We start from the raw sequence: 13,509 nt of genomic DNA, 5'->3' as shown, positions 1-13,509 counted from the left end.
GATGTTATTTTGATTGGAATTTAAAAGTGTAGTTTCGTTCGATTTGCTAGATTCCCAGCTCTTTTTCGAATAAGTAATTGTTGGAAATATTATAGTTAGCATTTAGTTTTGTTTAACATCCTTCTACTCCTTTAACTGAAATTCAATCAGAAAAAATGAAATCAGCGAAACCTTCGCATCCGTCGATAGCTCAGTTGGCAGAGCGGTGGATTGTAGATGCCCTAAAGACGATATCCATAGGTCGCTGGTTCGACTCCGGCTCGACGGAAGAAGTTATTTTGATTGGAATTTAAAAGTGTTGTTTCGTTCGATTTGCTAGATTCCTAGGTCTTTTTCGAATAAGTAATTGTTGGAAATATTATAGTTAGCATTTTGTTTTGTTGAACATCCTTCTACTCCTTTAAATGAACTTCAATCAGAAAAAATGAAATCAGCAAAACCTTCGCATCCGTCGATAGCTCAGTTGGCAGAGCGGTGGACTGTAGATGCCCTAAAGACGATATCCATAGGTCGCTGGTTCGACTCCGGCTCGACGGAAGATGTTATTTTGATTGGAATTTAAAAGTGTTGTTTCGTTCGATTTGCTAGATTCCTAGGTCTTTTTAAAATAAGTAATTGTTGGAAATATTATAGTTAGCATTTTGTTTTGTTGAACATCCTTCTCCTCCTTTAACTGAACTTCAATATGGAAAAATGAAATCAGTAAAACCTTCGCATCCGTCGATAGCTCAGTTGGCAGAGCGGTGGACTGTAGATGCCCTAAAGACGATATCCATAGGTCGCTGGTTCGACTCCGGCGCGACGGAAGATGTTATTTCGATTGGAATTTAAAAGTGTAGTTTCGTTCGATTTGCTAGATTCCCAGCTCTTTTTCGAATAAGTAATTGTTGGAAATATTATAGTTAGCATTTTGTTTTGTTGAACATCCTTCTACTCCTTTAACTGAACTTCAATCTGAAAAAATGAAATCAGAAAGACCTTCGCATCCGTCGATAGCTCAGTTGGCAGAGCGGTGGACTGTAGATGCGCTAAAGACGATATCCATAGGTCGCTGGTTCGACTCCGGCTCGACGGAAGATGTTATTTTGATTGGAATTTAAAAGTGTAGTTTCGTTCGATTTGCTAGATTCCCAGCTCTTTTTCGAATAAGTAATTGTTGGAAATATTATAGTTAGCATTTAGTTTTGTTTAACATCCTTCTACTCCTTTAACTGAAATTCAATCAGAAAAAATGAAATCAGCGAAACCTTCGCATCCGTCGATAGCTCAGTTGGCAGAGCGGTGGATTGTAGATGCCCTAAAGACGATATCCATAGGTCGCTGGTTCGATTCCGGCTCGACGGAAGATGTTATTTTGATTGGAATTTAAAAGTGTTGTTTCGTTCGATTTGATAGATTCCTAGCTCTTTTTCGAATAACTATTTGTTGGAAATATTATAGTTAGCATTTTGTTTTGTTGAACATCCTTCTCCTCCTTTAACTGAACTTCAATATGAAAAAATGAAATCAGCAAAACCTACGCCTCCGTCGATATTTCAGTTGGCAGAGCGGTGGACTGTAGATGCCCTAAAGACGATATCCATAGGTCGCTGGTTCGACTCCGGCTCGACGGAAGATGTTATTTTGATTGGAATTTAAAAGTGTTGTTTCGTTCGATTTGCTAGATTCCTAGGTCTTTTTCGAATAAGTAATTGTTGGAAATATTATAGTTAGCATTTTGTTTTGTTGAACATCCTTCTACTCCTTTAAATGAACTTCAATCAGAAAAAATGAAATCAGCAAAACCTTCGCATCCGTCGATAGCTCAGTTGGCAGAGCGGTGGACTGTAGATGCCCTAAAGACGATATCCATAGGTCGCTGGTTCGACTCCGGCTCGACGGAAGATGTTATTTTGATTGGAATTTAAAAGTGTTGTTTCGTTCGATTTGCTAGATTCCTAGGTCTTTTTCGAATAAGTAATTGTTGGAAATATTATAGTTAGCATTTTGTTTTGTTGAACATCCTTCTCCTCCTTTAACTGAACTTCAATATGGAAAAATGAAATCAGTAAAACCTTCGCATCCGTCGATAGCTCAGTTGGCAGAGCGGTGGACTGTAGATGCCCTAAAGACGATATCCATAGGTCGCTGGTTCGACTCCGGCTCGACGGAAGATGTTATTTTGATTGGAATTTAAAAGTGTTGTTTCGTTCGATTTGCTAGATTCCTAGGTCTTTTTCGAATAAGTAATTGTTGGAAATATTATAGTTAGCATTTTGTTTTGTTGAACATCCTTCTCCTCCTTTAACTGAACTTCAATATGGAAAAATGAAATCAGTAAAACCTTCGCATCCATCGATAGCTCAGTTGGCAGAGCGGTGGACTGTAGATGCCCTAAAGACGATATCCATAGGTCGCTGGTTCGACTCCGGCGCGACGGAAGATGTTATTTCGATTGGAATCTAAAAGTGTAGTTTCATTCGATTTGCTAGATTCCCAGCTCTTTTTCGAATAAGTAATTGTTGGAAATATTATAGTTAGCATTTTGTTTTGTTGAACATCCTTCTACTCCTTTAACTGAACTTCAATCTGAAAAAATGAAATTAGCAAAACCTTCGCATCCGTCGATAGCTCAGTTGGCAGAGCGGTGGACTGTAGCTGCCCTAAAGACGATATCCATAGGTCGCTGGTTCGACTCCGGCTCGACGGAAGATGTTATATTGATTGGAATTTAAAAGTGTTGTTTCGTTCGATTTGCTAGATTCCTAGCTCTTTTTCGAATAACTAATTGTTGGAAATATTATAGTTAGCATTTTGTTTTGTTGAACATCCTTCTCCTCCTTTAACTGAACTTCAATATGAAAAAATTAAATCAGCAAAACCTTCGCATCCGTCGATAGCTCAGTTGGCAGAGCGGTGGACTGTAGATGCCCTAAAGACGATATCCATAGGTCTCCGGCTCGACGGAAGATGTTATTTTGATTGGAATTTAAAAGTGTTGTTTCGTTCGATTTGCTAGATTCCCAGCTCTTTTTCGAATAAGTAATTGTTGGAAATATTATAGTTAGCATTTTGTTTTGTTGAACATCCGTCTACTCCTTTAACTGAACTTCAATCTGAAAAAATGAAATCAGCAAGACCTTCGCATCCGTCGATAGCTCAGTTGGCAGAGCGGTGGACTGTAGCTGCCCTAAAGACGATATCCATAGGTCGCTGGTTCGACTCCGGCTCGACGGAAGATGTTATTTTGATTGGAATTTAAAAGTCTTGTTTCGTTCGATTTGCTAGATTCCTAGCTCTTTTTGGAATAACTAATTGTTGGAAATATTATAGTTAGCATTTTGTTTTGTTGAACATCCTTCTCCTCCTTTAACTGAACTTCAATCAGAAAAAATGAAATCAGCAAAACCTTCGCAAATGTTGTTAGCTCAGTTGGCAGAGCGGTGGACTGTAGATGCCCTAAAGACGGTATCCATAGGTCGCTGGTTCGACTCCGGCTCGACGGAAGATGTTATTTTGATTGGAATTTAAAAGTGTAGTTTCTTTCGATTTGCTAGATTCCCAGCTCTTTTTCGAATAAGTAATTGTTGGAAATATTATAGTTAGCATTTTGTTTTGTTGAACATCCGTCTACTCCTTTAACTGAACTTCAATCTGAAAAAATGAAATCAGCAAAACCTTCGCATCCGTCGATAGATCAGTTGGCAGAGCGGTGGACTGTAGATGCCCTAAAGACGCTATCCATAGGTCGCTGGTTCGACTCCGGCTTGACGGAATATGTTATTTTGATTGGAATTTAAAAGTGTAGTTTCGTTCGATTTGCTAGATTCCCAGCTCTTTTTCGAATAAGTAATTGTTGGAAATATTATAGTTAGCATTTTGTTTTGTTGAACATCCTTCTACTCCTTTAACTGAACTTCAATCTAAAAAAATGAAATCAGCAAAACCTTCGCATCCGTCGACAGCTCAGTTGGCATAGCGGTGGACTGTAGATGCTCTAAAGACGATATCCATAGGTCGCTGGTTCGACTCCGGCTCGACGGAATGTGTTATTTTAATTGGAATTTAAAAGTGTAGTTTCGTTCGATTTGCTAGATTCCCAGCTCTTTTTCGAATAAGTAATTGTTGGAAATATTATAGTTAGCATTCTGTTTTGTTGAACATCCTTCCACTCCTTTAACTGAACTTCAATCTGAAAAAATGAAATCAGCAAAACCTTCGCATCCGTCGATAGCTCAGTTGGCAGAGCGGTGGACTGTAGCTGCCCTAAAGACGATATCCATAGGTTGCTGGTTCGACTCCGGCTCGACGGAAGATGTTATTTTGATTGGAATTTAAAGTGTTGTTTCGTTCGAATTGCTAGATTCCTAGGTCTTTTTCGAATAAGTAATTGTTGGAAATATTATAGTTAGCATTTTGTTTTGTTGAACATCCTTCTCCTCCTTTAACTGAACTTCAAAATGGAAAAATGAAATCAGTAAAATCTTCGCATCCGTCGATAGCTCAGTTGGCAGAGCGGTGGACTGTAGATGCCCTATAGACGATATCCATAGGTCGCTGGTTCGACTCCGGCGCGACGGAAGATGTTATTTTGATTGGAATTTAAAAGTGTAGTTTCGTTCGATTTGCTAGATTCCCAGCTCTTTTTCGAATAAGTAATTGTTGGAAATATTATAGTTAGCATTTTGTTTTGTTTAACATCCTTCTACTCCTTTAACTGAACTTCAATCAGAAAAAATGAAATCAGCAAAACCTTCGCATCCGTCGATAGCTCAGTTGGCAGAGCGGTGGACTGTAGATGCCCTAAAGACGATATCCATAGGTCGCTGGTTCGACTCCGGCTCGACGGAAGTTGTTATTTTGATTGGAATTTAAAAGTGTTGTTTCGTTCGATTTGCTAGATTCCTAGCTCTTTTTCGAATAAGTAATTGTTGGAAATATTATAGTTAGCATTTTGTTTTGTTGAACATCCTTCTCCTCCTTTAACTGAACTTTAATATTAAAAAATGAAATCAGTAAGACCTTCGCATCCGTCGATAGCTTAGTTGGCAGAGCGGTGGACTGTAGCTGCCCTAAAGACGATATCCGTAAGTCGCTGGTTCGACTCCGGCTCGACGGAAGATGTTATTTTGATTGGAATTTAAAAGTGTAGTTTCTTTCGATTTGCTAGATTCCCAGCTCTTTTTCGAATAAGTAATTGTTGGAAATATTATAGTTAGCATTTTGTTTTGTTGAACATCCGTCTACTCCTTTAACTGAACTTCAATCTGAAAAAATGAAATCAGCAAAACCTTCGCATCCGTCGATAGATCAGTTGGCAGAGCGGTGGACTGTAGATGCCCTAAAGACGCTATCCATAGGTCGCTGGTTCGACTCCGGCTCGACGGAATATGTTATTTTGATTGGAATTTAAAAGTGTAGTTTCGTTCGATTTGCTAGATTCCCAGCTCTTTTTCGAATAAGTAATTGTTGGAAATATTATAGTTAGCATTTTGTTTTGTTGAACATCCTTCTACTCCTTTAACTGAACTTCAATCTAAAAAAATGAAATCAGCAAAACCTTCGCATCCGTCGACAGCTCAGTTGGCATAGCGGTGGACTGTAGATGCTCTAAAGACGATATCCATAGGTCGCTGGTTCGACTCCGGCTCGACGGAATGTGTTATTTTGATTGGAATTTAAAAGTGTAGTTTCGTTCGATTTGCTAGATTCCCAGCTCTTTTTCGAATAAGTAATTGTTGGAAATATTATAGTTAGCATTTTGTTTTGTTGAACATCCTTCTCCTCCTTTAACTGAACTTTAATATTAAAAAATGAAATCAGTAAGACCTTCGCATCCGTCGATAGCTCAGTTGGCAGAGCGGTGGACTGTAGCTGCCCTAAAGACGATATCCGTAAGTCGCTGGTTCGACTCCGGCTCGACGGAAGATGTTATTTTGATTGGAATTTAAAGTGTTGTTTCGTTCGAATTGCTAGATTCCTAGGTGTTTTTCGAATAAGTAATTGTTGGAAATATTATAGTTAGCATTTTGTTTTGTTGAACATCCTTCTCCTCCTTTAACTGAACTTCAAAATGGAAAAATGAAATCAGTAAAACCTTCGCGTCCGTCGATAGCTCAGTTGGCAGAGCGGTGGACTGTAGATGCCCTAAAGACGATATCCATAGGTCGCTGGTTCGACTCCGGCGCGACGGAAGATGTTATTTTGATTGGAATTTAAAAGTGTAGTTTCGTTCGATTTGCTAGATTCCCAGCTCTTTTTCGAATAAGTAATTGTTGGAAATATTATAGTTAGCATTTTGTTTTGTTTAACACCCTTCTACTCCTTTAACTGAACTTCAATCAGAAAAAATGAAATCAGCAAAACCTTCGCATCCGTCGATAGCTCAGTTGGCAGAGCGGTGGACTGTAGATGCCCTAAAGACGATATCCATAGGTCGCTGGTTCGACTCCGGCTCGACGGAAGTTGTTATTTAGATTGGAATTTAAAAGTGTTGTTTCGTTCGATTTGCTAGATTCCTAGATCTTTTTCGAATAAGTAATTGTTGGAAATATTATAGTTAGCATTTTGTTTTGTTGAACATCCTTTTCCTCCTTTAACTGAACTTTAATATTAAAAAATGAAATCAGTAAAACCTTCGCATCCGTCGATAGCTCAGTTGGCAGAGCGGTGGACTGTAGCTGCCCTAAAGACGATATCCGTAAGTCGCTGGTTCGACTCCGGCTCGACGGAAGATGTTATTTTGATTGGAATTTAAAAGTGTAGTTTCTTTCGATTTGCTAGATTCCCAGCTCTTTTTCGAATAAGTAATTGTTGGAAATATTATAGTTAGCATTTTGTTTTGTTGAACATCCGTCTACTCCTTTAACTGAACTTCAATCTGAAAAAATGAAATCAGCAAAACCTTCGCATCCGTTGATAGATCAGTTGGCAGAGCGGTGGACTGTAGATGCCCTAAAGACGCTATCCATAGGTCGCTGGTTCGACTCCGGCTCGACGGAATGTGTTATTTTGATTGGAATTTAAAAGTGTAGTTTCGTTCGATTTGCTAGATTCCCAGCTCTTTTTCGAATAAGTAATTGTTGGAAATATTATAGTTAGCATTCTGTTTTGTTGAACATCCTTCCACTCCTTTAACTGAACTTCAATCTGAAAAAATGAAATCAGCAAAACCTTCGCATCCGTCGATAGCTCAGTTGGCAGAGCGGTGGACTGTAGCTGCCCTAAAGACGATATCCATAGGTTGCTGGTTCGACTCCGGCTCGACGGAAGATGTTATTTTGATTGGAATTTAAAGTGTTGTTTCGTTCGAATTGCTAGATTACTAGGTCTTTTTCGAATAAGTAATTGTTGGAAATATTATAGTTAGCATTTTGTTTTGTTGAACATAATTCTCCTCCTTTAACTGAACTTCAAAATGGAAAAAGGAAATCAGTAAAACCTTCGCATCCGTCGATAGCTCAGTTGGCAGAGCGGTGGACTGTAGATGCCCTAAAGACAATATCCATAGGTCGCTGGTTCGACTCCGGCGCGACGGAAGATGTTATTTTGATTGGAATTTAAAAGTGTAGTTTCGTTCGATTTGCTAGATTCCCAGCTCTTTTTCGAATAAGTAATTGTTGGAAATATTATAGTTAGCATTTTGTTTTGTTTAACATCCTTCTACTCCTTTAACTGAACTTCAATCAGAAAAAATGAAATCAGCAAAACCTTCGCATCCGTCGATAGCTCAGTTGGCAGAGCGGTGGACTGTAGATGCCCTAAAGACGATATCCATAGGTCGCTGGTTCGACTCCGGCTCGACGGAAGTTGTTATTTTGATTGGAATTTAAAAGTGTTGTTTCGTTCAATTTGCTAGATTCCTAGCTCTTTTTCGAATAAGTAATTGTTGGAAATATTATAGTTAGCATTTTGTTTTGTTGAACATCCTTCTCCTCCTTTAACTGAACTTTAATATTAAAAAATGAAATCAGTAAGACCTTCGCATCCGTCGATAGCTCAGTTGGCAGAGCGGTGGACTGTAGCTGCCCTAAAGACGATATCCGTAAGTCGCTGGTTCGACTCCGGCTCGACGGAAGATGTTATTTTGATTGGAATTTAAAAGTGTAGTTTCTTTCGATTTGCTAGATTCCCAGCTCTTTTTCGAATAAGTAATTGTTGGAAATATTATAGTTAGCATTTTGTTTTGTTGAACATCCTTCTCCTCCTTTAACTGAACTTTAATATTAAAAAATGAAATCAGTAAAACCTTCGCATCCGTCGATAGCTCAGTTGGCAGAGCGGTGGACTGTAGCCGCCCTAAAGACGATATCCGTAAGTCGCTGGTTCGACTCCGGCTCGACGGAAGATGTTATTTTGATTGGAATTTAAAAGTGTAGTTTCTTTCGATTTGCTAGATTCCCAGCTCTTTTTCGAATAAGTAATTGTTGGAAATATTATAGTTAGCATTTTGTTTTGTTGAACATCCGTCTACTCCTTTAACTGAACTTCAATCTGAAAAAATGAAATCAGCAAAACCTTCGCATCCGTTGATAGATCAGTTGGCAGAGCGGTGGACTGTAGATGCCCTAAAGACGCTATCCATAGGTCGCTGGTTTGACTCCGGCTCGACGGAATGTGTTATTTTGATTGGAATTTAAAAGTGTAGTTTCGTTCGATTTGCTAGATTCCCAGCTCTTTTTCGAATAAGTAATTGTTGGAAATATTATAGTTAGCATTCTGTTTTGTTGAACATCCTTCCACTCCTTTAACTGAACTTCAATCTGAAAAAATGAAATCAGCAAAACCTTCGCATCCGTCGATAGCTCAGTTGGCAGAGCGGTGGACTGTAGCTGCCCTAAAGACGATATCCATAGGTTGCTGGTTCGACTCCGGCTCGACGGAAGATGTTATTTTGATTGGAATTTAAAGTGTTGTTTCGTTCGAATTGCTAGATTACTAGGTCTTTTTCGAATAAGTAATTGTTGGAAATATTATAGTTAGCATTTTGTTTTGTTGAACATAATTCTCCTCCTTTAACTGAACTTCAAAATGGAAAAATGAAATCAGTAAAACCTTCGCATCCGTCGATAGCTCAGTTGGCAGAGCGGTGGACTGTAGATGCCCTAAAGACAATATCCATAGGTCGCTGGTTCGACTCCGGCGCGACGGAAGATGTTATTTTGATTGGAATTTAAAAGTGTAGTTTCGTTCGATTTGCTAGATTCCCAGCTCTTTTTCGAATAAGTAATTGTTGGAAATATTATAGTTAGCATTTTGTTTTGTTTAACATCCTTCTACTCCTTTAACTGAACTTCAATCAGAAAAAATGAAATCAGCAAAACCTTCGCATCCGTCGATAGCTCAGTTGGCAGAGCGGTGGACTGTAGATGCCCTAAAGACGATATCCATAGGTCGCTGGTTCGACTCCGGCTCGACGGAAGTTGTTATTTTGATTGGAATTTAAAAGTGTTGTTTCGTTCAATTTGCTAGATTCCTAGCTCTTTTTCGAATAAGTAATTGTTGGAAATATTATAGTTAGCATTTTGTTTTGTTGAACATCCTTCTCCTCCTTTAACTGAACTTTAATATTAAAAAATGAAATCAGTAAGACCTTCGCATCCGTCGATAGCTCCGTTGGCAGAGCGGTGGACTGTAGCTGCCCTAAAGACGATATCCGTAAGTCGCTGGTTCGACTCCGGCTCGACGGAAGATGTTATTTTGATTGGAATTTAAAAGTGTAGTTTCTTTCGATTTGCTAGATTCCCAGCTCTTTTTCGAATAAGTAATTGTTGGAAATATTATAGTTAGCATTTTGTTTTGTTGAACATCCTTCTCCTCCTTTAACTGAACTTTAATATTAAAAAATGAAATCAGTAAAACCTTCGCATCCGTCGATAGCTCAGTTGGCAGAGCGGTGGACTGTAGCTGCCCTAAAGACGATATCCGTAAGTCGCTGGTTCGACTCCGGCTCGACGGAAGATGTTATTTTGATTGGAATTTAAAAGTGTAGTTTCTTTCGATTTGCTAGATTCCCAGCTCTTTTTCGAATAAGTAATTGTTGGAAATATTATAGTTAGCATTTTGTTTTGTTGAACATCCGTCTACTCCTTTAACTGAACTTCAATCTGAAAAAATGAAATCAGCAAAACCTTCGCATCCGTTGATAGATCAGTTGGCAGAGCGGTGGACTGTAGATGCCCTAAAGACGCTATCCTTAGGTCGCTGGTTCGACTCCGGCTCGACGGAATGTGTTATTTTGATTGGAATTTAAAAGTGTAGTTTCGTTCGATTTGCTAGATTCCCAGCTCTTTTTCGAATAAGTAATTGTTGGAAATATTATAGTTAGCATTCTGTTTTGTTGAACATCCTTCCACTCCTTTAACTGAACTTCAATCTGAAAAAATGAAATCAGCAAAACCTTCGCATCCGTCGACAGCTCAGTTGGCATAGCGGTGGACTGTAGATGCTCTAAAGACGATATCCATAGGTTGCTGGTTCGACTCCGGCTCGACGGAAGATGTTATTTTGATTGGAATTTAAAGTGTTGTTTCGTTCGAATTGCTAGATTACTAGGTCTTTTTCGAATAAGTAATTGTTGGAAATATTATAGTTAGCATTTTGTTTTGTTGAACATAATTCTCCTCCTTTAACTGAACTTCAAAATGGAAAAAGGAAATCAGTAAAACCTTCGCATCCGTCGATAGCTCAGTTGGCAGAGCGGTGGACTGTAGATGCCCTAAAGACAATATCCATAGGTCGCTGGTTCGACTCCGGCGCGACGGAAGATGTTATTTTGATTGGAATTTAAAAGTGTAGTTTCGTTCGATTTGCTAGATTCCCAGCTCTTTTTCGAATAAGTAATTGTTGGAAATATTATAGTTAGCATTTTGTTTTGTTTAACATCCTTCTACTCCTTTAACTGAACTTCAATCAGAAAAAATGAAATCAGCAAAACCTTCGCATCCGTCGATAGCTCAGTTGGCAGAGCGGTGGACTGTAGATGCCCTAAAGACGATATCCATAGGTCGCTGGTTCGACTCCGGCTCGACGGAAGTTGTTATTTTGATTGGAATTTAAAAGTGTTGTTTCGTTCAATTTGCTAGATTCCTAGCTCTTTTTCGAATAAGTAATTGTTGGAAATATTATAGTTAGCATTTTGTTTTGTTGAACATCCTTCTCCTCCTTTAACTGAACTTTAATATTAAAAAATGAAATCAGTAAGACCTTCGCATCCGTCGATAGCTCAGTTGGCAGAGCGGTGGACTGTAGCTGCCCTAAAGACGATATCCGTAAGTCGCTGGTTCGACTCCGGCTCGACGGAAGATGTTATTTTGATTGGAATTTAAAAGTGTAGTTTCTTTCGATTTGCTAGATTCCCAGCTCTTTTTCGAATAAGTAATTGTTGGAAATATTATAGTTAGCATTTTGTTTTGTTGAACATCCTTCTCCTCCTTTAACTGAACTTTAATATTAAAAAATGAAATCAGTAAAACCTTCGCATCCGTCGATAGCTCAGTTGGCAGAGCGGTGGACTGTAGCTGCCCTAAAGACGATATCCGTAAGTCGCTGGTTCGACACCGGCTCGACGGAAGATGTTATTTTGATTGGAATTTAAAAGTGTAGTTTCTTTCGATTTGCTAGATTCCCAGCTCTTTTTCGAATAAGTAATTGTTGGAAATATTATAGTTAGCATTTTGTTTTGTTGAACATCCGTCTACTCCTTTAACTGAACTTCAATCTGAAAAAATGAAATCAGCAAAACCTTCGCATCCGTTGATAGATCAGTTGGCAGAGCGGTGGACTGTAGATGCCCTAAAGACGCTATCCTTAGGTCGCTGGTTCGACTCCGGCTCGACGGAATGTGTTATTTTGATTGGAATTTAAAAGTGTAGTTTCGTTCGATTTGCTAGATTCCCAGCTCTTTTTCGAATAAGTAATTGTTGGAAATATTATAGTTAGCATTCTGTTTTGTTGAACATCCTTCCACTCCTTTAACTGAACTTCAATCTGAAAAAATGAAATCAGCAAAACCTTCGCATCCGTCGACAGCTCAGTTGGCATAGCGGTGGACTGTAGATGCTCTAAAGACGATATCCATAGGTTGCTGGTTCGACTCCGGCTCGACGGAAGATGTTATTTTGATTGGAATTTAAAGTGTTGTTTCGTTCGAATTGCTAGATTACTAGGTCTTTTTCGAATAAGTAATTGTTGGAAATATTATAGTTAGCATTTTGTTTTGTTGAACATAATTCTCCTCCTTTAACTGAACTTCAAAATGGAAAAAGGAAATCAGTAAAACCTTCGCATCCGTCGATAGCTCAGTTGGCAGAGCGGTGGACTGTAGATGCCCTAAAGACAATATCCATAGGTCGCTGGTTCGACTCCGGCGCGACGGAAGATGTTATTTTGATTGTAATTTAAAAGAGTAGTTTCGTTCGATTTGCTAGATTCCCAGCTCTTTTTCGAATAAGTAATTGTTGGAAATATTATAGTTAGCATTTTGTTTTGTTTAACATCCTTCTACTCCTTTAACTGAACTTCAATCAGAAAAAATGAAATCAGCAAAACCTTCGCATCCGTCGATAGCTCAGTTGGCAGAGCGGTGGACTGTAGATGCCCTAAAGACGATATCCATAGGTCGCTGGTTCGACTCCGGCTCGACGGAAGTTGTTATTTTGATTGGAATTTAAAAGTGTTGTTTCGTTCAATTTGCTAGATTCCTAGCTCTTTTTCGAATAAGTAATTGTTGGAAATATTATAGTTAGCATTTTGTTTTGTTGAACATCCTTCTCCTCCTTTAACTGAACTTTAATATTAAAAAATGAAATCAGTAAGACCTTCGCATCCGTCGATAGCTCAGTTGGCAGAGCGGTGGACTGTAGCTGCCCTAAAGACGATATCCGTAAGTCGCTGGTTCGACTCCGGCTCGACGGAAGATGTTATTTTGATTGGAATTTAAAAGTGTAGTTTCTTTCGATTTGCTAGATTCCCAGCTCTTTTTCGAATAAGTAATTGTTGGAAATATTATAGTTAGCATTTTGTTTTGTTGAACATCCTTCTCCTCCTTTAACTGAACTTTAATATTAAAAAATGAAATCAGTAAAACCTTCGCATCCGTCGATAGCTCAGTTGGCAGAGCGGTGGACTGTAGCTGCCCTAAAGACGATATCCGTAAGTCGCTGGTTCGACTCCGGCTCGACGGAAGATGTTATTTTGATTGGAATTTAAAAGTGTAGTTTCTTTCGATTTGCTAGATTCCCAGCTCTTTTTCGAATAAGTAATTGTTGGAAATATTATAGTTAGCATTTTGTTTTGTTGAACATCCGTCTACTCCTTTAACTGAACTTCAATCTGAAAAAATGAAATCAGCAAAACCTTCGCATCCGTTGATAGATCAGTTGGCAGAGCGGTGGACTGTAGATGCCCTAAAGACGCTATCCTTAGGTCGCTGGTTCGACTCCGGCTCGACGGAATGTGTTATTTTGATTGGAATTTAAAAGTGTAGTTTCGTTCGATTTGCTAGATTCCCAGCTCTTTTTCGAATAAGTA

At 38.8% G+C, this 13,509-nt stretch overlaps 24 non-coding genes across 24 annotated transcripts; all 24 read left to right on the top strand.

Moving 5' to 3' along the window:
• Positions 1-179: 179 nt before the first annotated feature.
• Trnay-gua (transfer RNA tyrosine (anticodon GUA)) lies at positions 180-268 on the top strand. Its single transcript is given in 2 exon segments — positions 180-216; positions 233-268. It is a non-coding gene; the product is annotated as a tRNA-Tyr (tRNA).
• Positions 269-448: 180 nt separating this feature from the next.
• Trnay-gua (transfer RNA tyrosine (anticodon GUA)) lies at positions 449-537 on the top strand. Its single transcript is given in 2 exon segments — positions 449-485; positions 502-537. It is a non-coding gene; the product is annotated as a tRNA-Tyr (tRNA).
• Positions 538-716: 179 nt separating this feature from the next.
• Trnay-gua (transfer RNA tyrosine (anticodon GUA)) lies at positions 717-807 on the top strand. Its single transcript is given in 2 exon segments — positions 717-754; positions 771-807. It is a non-coding gene; the product is annotated as a tRNA-Tyr (tRNA).
• Positions 808-986: 179 nt separating this feature from the next.
• Positions 987-1,075, top strand: Trnay-gua (transfer RNA tyrosine (anticodon GUA)). Its single transcript is given in 2 exon segments — positions 987-1,023; positions 1,040-1,075. It is a non-coding gene; the product is annotated as a tRNA-Tyr (tRNA).
• Positions 1,076-1,255: 180 nt separating this feature from the next.
• Positions 1,256-1,344, top strand: Trnay-gua (transfer RNA tyrosine (anticodon GUA)). Its single transcript is given in 2 exon segments — positions 1,256-1,292; positions 1,309-1,344. It is a non-coding gene; the product is annotated as a tRNA-Tyr (tRNA).
• A 449-nt stretch (positions 1,345-1,793) lies between these two features.
• On the top strand, positions 1,794-1,882 carry Trnay-gua (transfer RNA tyrosine (anticodon GUA)). Its single transcript is given in 2 exon segments — positions 1,794-1,830; positions 1,847-1,882. It is a non-coding gene; the product is annotated as a tRNA-Tyr (tRNA).
• Positions 1,883-2,062: 180 nt separating this feature from the next.
• On the top strand, positions 2,063-2,151 carry Trnay-gua (transfer RNA tyrosine (anticodon GUA)). The gene is given in 2 exon segments: positions 2,063-2,099; positions 2,116-2,151. It is a non-coding gene; the product is annotated as a tRNA-Tyr (tRNA).
• A 449-nt stretch (positions 2,152-2,600) lies between these two features.
• On the top strand, positions 2,601-2,689 carry Trnay-gua (transfer RNA tyrosine (anticodon GUA)). The gene is given in 2 exon segments: positions 2,601-2,637; positions 2,654-2,689. It is a non-coding gene; the product is annotated as a tRNA-Tyr (tRNA).
• Positions 2,690-3,127: 438 nt separating this feature from the next.
• On the top strand, positions 3,128-3,216 carry Trnay-gua (transfer RNA tyrosine (anticodon GUA)). The gene is given in 2 exon segments: positions 3,128-3,164; positions 3,181-3,216. It is a non-coding gene; the product is annotated as a tRNA-Tyr (tRNA).
• A 987-nt stretch (positions 3,217-4,203) lies between these two features.
• On the top strand, positions 4,204-4,292 carry Trnay-gua (transfer RNA tyrosine (anticodon GUA)). The gene is given in 2 exon segments: positions 4,204-4,240; positions 4,257-4,292. It is a non-coding gene; the product is annotated as a tRNA-Tyr (tRNA).
• A 178-nt stretch (positions 4,293-4,470) lies between these two features.
• Trnay-gua (transfer RNA tyrosine (anticodon GUA)) lies at positions 4,471-4,561 on the top strand. Its single transcript is given in 2 exon segments — positions 4,471-4,508; positions 4,525-4,561. It is a non-coding gene; the product is annotated as a tRNA-Tyr (tRNA).
• A 179-nt stretch (positions 4,562-4,740) lies between these two features.
• On the top strand, positions 4,741-4,829 carry Trnay-gua (transfer RNA tyrosine (anticodon GUA)). The gene is given in 2 exon segments: positions 4,741-4,777; positions 4,794-4,829. It is a non-coding gene; the product is annotated as a tRNA-Tyr (tRNA).
• Positions 4,830-6,083: 1,254 nt separating this feature from the next.
• On the top strand, positions 6,084-6,174 carry Trnay-gua (transfer RNA tyrosine (anticodon GUA)). Its single transcript is given in 2 exon segments — positions 6,084-6,121; positions 6,138-6,174. It is a non-coding gene; the product is annotated as a tRNA-Tyr (tRNA).
• A 179-nt stretch (positions 6,175-6,353) lies between these two features.
• Trnay-gua (transfer RNA tyrosine (anticodon GUA)) lies at positions 6,354-6,442 on the top strand. Its single transcript is given in 2 exon segments — positions 6,354-6,390; positions 6,407-6,442. It is a non-coding gene; the product is annotated as a tRNA-Tyr (tRNA).
• Positions 6,443-7,160: 718 nt separating this feature from the next.
• Trnay-gua (transfer RNA tyrosine (anticodon GUA)) lies at positions 7,161-7,249 on the top strand. The gene is given in 2 exon segments: positions 7,161-7,197; positions 7,214-7,249. It is a non-coding gene; the product is annotated as a tRNA-Tyr (tRNA).
• A 178-nt stretch (positions 7,250-7,427) lies between these two features.
• Trnay-gua (transfer RNA tyrosine (anticodon GUA)) lies at positions 7,428-7,518 on the top strand. Its single transcript is given in 2 exon segments — positions 7,428-7,465; positions 7,482-7,518. It is a non-coding gene; the product is annotated as a tRNA-Tyr (tRNA).
• A 179-nt stretch (positions 7,519-7,697) lies between these two features.
• Trnay-gua (transfer RNA tyrosine (anticodon GUA)) lies at positions 7,698-7,786 on the top strand. Its single transcript is given in 2 exon segments — positions 7,698-7,734; positions 7,751-7,786. It is a non-coding gene; the product is annotated as a tRNA-Tyr (tRNA).
• Positions 7,787-8,773: 987 nt separating this feature from the next.
• Trnay-gua (transfer RNA tyrosine (anticodon GUA)) lies at positions 8,774-8,862 on the top strand. Its single transcript is given in 2 exon segments — positions 8,774-8,810; positions 8,827-8,862. It is a non-coding gene; the product is annotated as a tRNA-Tyr (tRNA).
• A 178-nt stretch (positions 8,863-9,040) lies between these two features.
• Positions 9,041-9,131, top strand: Trnay-gua (transfer RNA tyrosine (anticodon GUA)). Its single transcript is given in 2 exon segments — positions 9,041-9,078; positions 9,095-9,131. It is a non-coding gene; the product is annotated as a tRNA-Tyr (tRNA).
• A 179-nt stretch (positions 9,132-9,310) lies between these two features.
• Positions 9,311-9,399, top strand: Trnay-gua (transfer RNA tyrosine (anticodon GUA)). The gene is given in 2 exon segments: positions 9,311-9,347; positions 9,364-9,399. It is a non-coding gene; the product is annotated as a tRNA-Tyr (tRNA).
• Positions 9,400-10,653: 1,254 nt separating this feature from the next.
• Trnay-gua (transfer RNA tyrosine (anticodon GUA)) lies at positions 10,654-10,744 on the top strand. The gene is given in 2 exon segments: positions 10,654-10,691; positions 10,708-10,744. It is a non-coding gene; the product is annotated as a tRNA-Tyr (tRNA).
• A 179-nt stretch (positions 10,745-10,923) lies between these two features.
• Trnay-gua (transfer RNA tyrosine (anticodon GUA)) lies at positions 10,924-11,012 on the top strand. The gene is given in 2 exon segments: positions 10,924-10,960; positions 10,977-11,012. It is a non-coding gene; the product is annotated as a tRNA-Tyr (tRNA).
• A 1,254-nt stretch (positions 11,013-12,266) lies between these two features.
• Positions 12,267-12,357, top strand: Trnay-gua (transfer RNA tyrosine (anticodon GUA)). The gene is given in 2 exon segments: positions 12,267-12,304; positions 12,321-12,357. It is a non-coding gene; the product is annotated as a tRNA-Tyr (tRNA).
• A 179-nt stretch (positions 12,358-12,536) lies between these two features.
• On the top strand, positions 12,537-12,625 carry Trnay-gua (transfer RNA tyrosine (anticodon GUA)). The gene is given in 2 exon segments: positions 12,537-12,573; positions 12,590-12,625. It is a non-coding gene; the product is annotated as a tRNA-Tyr (tRNA).
• Positions 12,626-13,509: the final 884 nt, after the last annotated feature.

This window comes from Argiope bruennichi, chromosome 9 (assembly GCF_947563725.1).
Source record: "Argiope bruennichi chromosome 9, qqArgBrue1.1, whole genome shotgun sequence".
Taxonomy (NCBI): Eukaryota; Metazoa; Arthropoda; class Arachnida; order Araneae; family Araneidae; genus Argiope; species Argiope bruennichi.
This window is presented reverse-complemented; position numbering and strand designations above follow the sequence as displayed.